The following is a 6,000-nucleotide window of genomic DNA, read 5'->3' as shown; positions in this document are numbered from 1 at the left end:
TTGCTATTATGTTTATGTACTTTGTAGTTAATGAGTGGTCACTAATTGAGCACCCTGCAATCATATTTAAGCCCTCTTTTCCTTTGAGGTTGAAGTATTTTTGTTGACTTCATTTATTAACAAACATCACTAGATTCTGTATCTCAAGTGTTATCTTGCCCTGTGAATGGCAGAACTTTCCAAAACTCATGGTTCCTTTCAATAAAAGGATCAACCACTGTCGTGGGCTATTATTTCACCACCCACCTAGAGAAACCAATTAGGACGCACAAACCACTCATAGTTAGATTATTTGCCCTGGTCTGAGAAAAGTTGATGATTGTTACATAGGTTCATACTTAACTAGAACACACAAGGCCAACCCTCTTGGATTTTGAATCAGAATGAGAGAAGTCAAGATAAATAACCTGGCAAAGCTCCACTTTGATAAGTGAATTTTTTGCAGTTTCCTCTGGTAGCCTAGACTCGGTAAATTACACATATACCTTTATATCATATATGTTTTTCCAGGGCTTTTATTTATATTTTTATACTGCCTACTTTTTATCGTGAAACATGCCAGGAGTGGTTGTATTTCACTGGTCAACCTAAGCATCTTTGTTTAATGGCTTTGCCAGTGATGTTTCCTGACAATTCTTTGAACAAATCTCTCATCTCTACAAGGGTATAAATGAAGATCTTTGTTTAAAATGACCTTATTTGTGCATTTATATACTTCTTACTTCATTCTTCTAAGAATTTTAGGAGGTGTTTATGTCTATAGAAATGAGATTATAAGACTTATTAAACACATATGAAATATGCAGTAAATTATAATCTTTTGTTAAATGGATTGATTTTATCTGTGATATAGTGAATGAACATTAGATTTGGAATGAGAAAGCTTGAGATGTACTTATCAACTGAGAAAATCAGGTTAAGACAAAATTTCTAGACCTTTGGCGTCAAAGTCTATTAGTCATAAATATGAAATGAGTGAATACCTATAGAAGGGCTTTGACTATACAAACAATTGGTATTAGTATATTTAATATTTTTATATTGGAAATAATGTTTAATATAATGTTATGGAGCTTGCTGGTTTAATTTAATATTTTAGTAATAATGGTGTTATCGAAATCATACATTTCTCACTATACCTGTAAAATGAATTGGAGATAGGCATATTGTTTTAAGATTTGTTTAGTTTCATTGAACAAAAGAGAGTTCAGAAGTAAATTCCAATGGACATGGAAATTCAGTGGAAAAAGAAGGGTTATTCAATAAATAGTTTGATAACAACTGTTTGATTCATTCAAAATACAAGTTAAAATATATCTCATTTTTTATTAAAAATTATCTTAATATGCACCAGATATGTAAAACAGCTAAAATCACTAGAGGATCATGGGGTTTTTAAAATAATAACTTAGGAGCAGAGAAACCTGCTTTAAGCAAAGGATAAAACCCAGAAGCCATACTAGAAAATATTGGGAAGTATGACTAAATAGTAATTAACTTATTTACACAAAAACAAATAAGACATTTGGAAACTATCTGCAATAGATGAGACAAAAATTCTTTGGATATACCAAGAATTTTTACAAGTAAATAAAAAACCACAGTCTATAAAAAAAGGACAGATGTTGCAAAAAGAATTTTTTTTAATCCTATAAAAGTTGTTCAGCCTTACTTAAAATTAAAGAATGGCAATTAAAACAACAATGGTATGCTCCACCATGTTTCATTAATTAGAGCAGTAAGGATACAAATGTTTGAAGAAAATTTCTGACTACCAGATTGCGGGGAAACTGAGTCACACATATGCTATTGTGGAGTATAAATATGTTCTTCTTCTTTAGAAAAGAATTTGGTGATAGCTGTCAAGTTTTTTAAATGCTTATATCATTTGACCCAGCAATTTTTCTTCTAAATTGTCAAATACATAGTGATACAAATGTCACCTGAGACATAGGCACATGAATGTCTTGACAGTATTGTTTCTAATAGCAAAAATTTTATTTTATTTATTTATTTTTTAAAGATTTATTTATTTATGCATGCATGCATGCATGAGCTGGGGTGCAGGCCAGAGGTGGGGGAGGGTGGTGAGAGGATTCACCAGAGACAGAGTGGGGAGCAGAACAGATAGATCTACTGAAATATACTGCTGAGGGAAGCAGCAGGCAAGACAGGAGAGATCTGCTGCGCCATGTGGATAGCTCCCTGGCCAGGGATGGAACTCATGCTCCAGTGGCTGTGGATAACTTCATAGATTGCCTCTTACCCCTTGTGCCACCAGGGAGGCCACCTAGCAAAAATTTTAAAGCGCCCTTAAAGGCTCATTATAGGAATTGGTGAAATAAAAGACACTACATTCATTTCACAAAAACTATACAATAGTTAAAATCATACAGCAAAACTGTATTTGTCAAGAAAAATTGTGTTCTCCAACACAATTTTTGTATTTTAAGTGAAGAAAGTAATGTACTGAATAGTATATATTATATGCATAGCGTTACATAATTAATGGCTCCATTAATTCATTCAACAAATATTAACTAAGTGCCCTGGGCATTGAATACTATCATGAACAGATCATCTAAGACTTCTCTCCTAGAGCTTATATTATGGTGGAGTAAGGCAATTTCCAAACACATATATAAAGTGGTGATATGATGAAAACAAGGCATGAGAAAAGGAAGTGCAGTATGTTTTAGACTGAGTAATGAGGAAGAAAGTTGCCAGGCAGAGAACCAAGCAGTACTAAGGGCTAATGACATGACGCAGTTTAGCAGAGTCTAAGTTCAGGAATCCAGTGGCATACTACTGAATAATTCATAGGGTGCCATTACACCTGGGAAGTAAATTCATGAGATTTCATGGGAAGAAAATTCATGAGATTTCATGTTTAAGCCATGAGATTTCTTTCTGCATTGTAACAATTTCTCCTGTGAGGAAGCACCCGGGAGTAATATGATAGGTAATACCTATTGTATCCATTTTATCGCTGAGGCATCTTAGACAATCAGTTGTCTACGGTAACTAACTTGAAGACTGGAAGACAAAATCTCTCTGTGTCCTTAAGCTCTCTTTGTTCAGGTTTCCCCCATTTCGAGGGAAATATTAAATATGTATTTATTAGAAGCTCGATTCTCCTTTTCTCTAAGGCAATCCTTGACATGACCCTTATCCTCACTGGAGACATTTCTCCTGTATAGGGGTCCTGTTGACCTTGTCTATTGTGTCTCTCAGACAATTAAACAGCCTCAGTCAGCTGTGCCTTGATTGTTCAATGACTTTCTTCTCTTCTCATTAACTTCACAGGAAGAGAAGGCTAACTATAGATACTGCTTCTCCTATCTTCCAGATTGTTCTCTGCAGACAGACTTGTTATCATTAACAGGGTATGCTTACAAAACAGAGTTGGAAAAGCAGAAGAATAGAGACAAGGACTGGAGTGGTAGTAAAGACAGAATTATTATAAAGTTACTTATTTGGTGAGATTGAACATAGAAGGCGCTTGATTTGACAACTAAGGACATGGACATAACCTTAAAAATGTTAGAGAAATGGAATAAATACCCAAGAACACAGAGAAAGAAATAATGGAAATATAGTTCAGAGGCAACTTAGGTCAGTAAAAGCACTGCGACATTTACTAATTAAATGACTACAGTTGAGGGCCTCCCCGGTGGTGCAGCGGTTGAGCGCTGGGTTGCGAAGCTGCCTGCGGCCTCAGCGGCGCCGGTTCGATCCCCGGCTGCTCCCCGGCCAGCGGAGGAGGATCCCACATGGTGCGCAGACCTCTCCTGCCACCCGCTGCTCCCCTCAGCAGTGTACTTCGGTCCTTCTGCCTGCTCTGCTCCCCACTCTGGCTCTGGTGAATTCTCTCACCCTCCCGCGCTTCTGACTATACCCAGTGCATGTATAAACCAAACAAACAAATATAATAAATAAATAAAAACATGCCTCTATAAAAAAAAAAAAAAAATGACTACAGTTGAAATTAAGGGTTTCATACAATGAAAATACATTGTGCAAAAATAAAAAATGTTATAAGAATTGTATAAAATAAAATATAAAAAATATATATATTAAAAAATAAATAAATCAAGGGTTTCAGGGCCTCCCTGGTGGTGCAAGGAGTTAAGACGCAGCACTATGAAGTTATCCACAGCCACTGCAGCAGGAGTTGGATCCCCGGCCAGGGAAGTGACCCACAAGGCGCAGCAGACCTCTCCTGACTCACCCGCTGCCCCCCTCAGCAGTGTATTTCAGTAGATCTGCCTGTTCTGCTCCCATCTCTGTCTCTGGTGAATCTTCTCACCCCCACATCTTTGGTCTGCACCCCAGCTCTTGTAAGCATAAATAATTAAATTTTTAAAAATATAAATCAAGGGTTGTGAATTCAAGTGCCTACAAGGAGCAGGCATGGAGTGGGAATGAACAAAAGGCCACGTGGGCCAGTGATAACCTTGAATATAGAGCCGAGAGTAGAGGCTGTTGTTGGCTCACTGTTGATTGGCCAACTACCATATAGACCTAGAGTTGCTGCATCTGGTTTTTCAAAGGAAGTCAGAGACTTGGGTCCTAGGTTGAACACTTCAATTTATTTATTTACTTGTTTATGTTATAATTTTTATTTTTGTTTTGAAACATCCTTGTTTATTTTTTACAATACGGGATTTCTCTGCTCAGGGGCTCAGTCACCATAGTTTTCTCACTATTGAAGTGGAAGTGCCCGCATTCCCTCCTTCCTCTCTACTCTCCCCTGCTTTCCTCCCCCTCCTCCCTTCCTGAGGAATACTACAATTTTTAAATGCTGGCAGTGTTTTCGAAGATATTTATGCAAATATATTTAAAAATTTACTGATCTTGTCTTTGTATTTTCAATGCATTAACTTTCTTTCCTTAACGTTCTTACGGACAGTCTTGATAAGTGATGAGTATACTTGTAATATAGATGAAGACATTTCCATACTTCCCTCAATAAAAAAAGACACTTTTTTAAAAAAAGATTTATTTATTTATGCATACAAGAGCTGGGGTACAGGCCAGAGGTCTGGGGGGTGAGAGGAGTCACCGGAGAGAGTGGGAAGCACAACAGGCAGACTGACTGAAATACACTGCTGAGGGGAGCAACAGGTGAGTCTGGAGAGGTCTGCTGCGCCATATGTATTGCTCCCTGGCTGGGTATCGAACTCGTGCTGCAGAGTCCGCGGACAACTTCGTAAGTTGTGTCTTAATCCCTTGCGCCACCAGGGAGGCCCCTAGAAAGACACTTTTATAAGGATGAAGTATGGCACAAAGAGTTAGACTGAGTATCTGTTTTGGATAGGAAATTAGGTTTCAGAACAACCACTCATGGCTTAAGATCACACCTTTTGTTCTGGTTGTGATATGAGATCTGAAACTCTAGATAGTAACCATCAGATATTATTGAGTTATGGTAAATATTTTGCTGAAATAATTTATGTGTATTTGAGGTGTTAATTTGTCGGCTTGCCCATATTCATAAGAGATTGTTGGCACATTGCTTCTAAGCATTTTAAAAAAGATTTATTTTTAGGGCCTCCCTTAGTAGCGCAGCGGTTGAGCGCCGGGCTGTTAAGCTGCCCGCAGCCTCTGCAGCACCGGTTGGATCCCCGGCCACCGGGCGAGGGTCCCACATGGCACGCAGACCTCTCCTGCCGCGCCCGCTGCTCCCCTCAGCAGTGTGCTTCATCAATCTGCCTGTTCTCCCTGCTCTGGCTCTGGTGAATTCTCTCACCCTCCTGCGCTTCTGACTGTACCCAGTACTTGTATAAATAAATAAATAAATCTTAAAAAAAAGATTTATTTTTATTTATTTATGCATACAAGACTTGGGGTGTAGGAGAGAGGTGTGGGTGGTGAGAGGATTCACCAGAGTGGGGAGCAGAACAGGCAGATCTGCTGAAATACACTGCTAAGGGGAGCAGGAGGTGAGACGGGAGAGGTCTGCTGTGCCATATGTGTCACCTCCCTGGCTGGATCGAA

The sequence above is a fragment of the Talpa europaea genome (assembly GCF_964194135.1).
Source record: "Talpa europaea genome assembly, chromosome: 5".
NCBI lineage: Eukaryota > Metazoa > Chordata > Mammalia > Eulipotyphla > Talpidae > Talpa > Talpa europaea.
The sequence above is the reverse complement of the archived record's forward strand: the minus strand, read 5'-3'. Positions refer to the sequence as shown.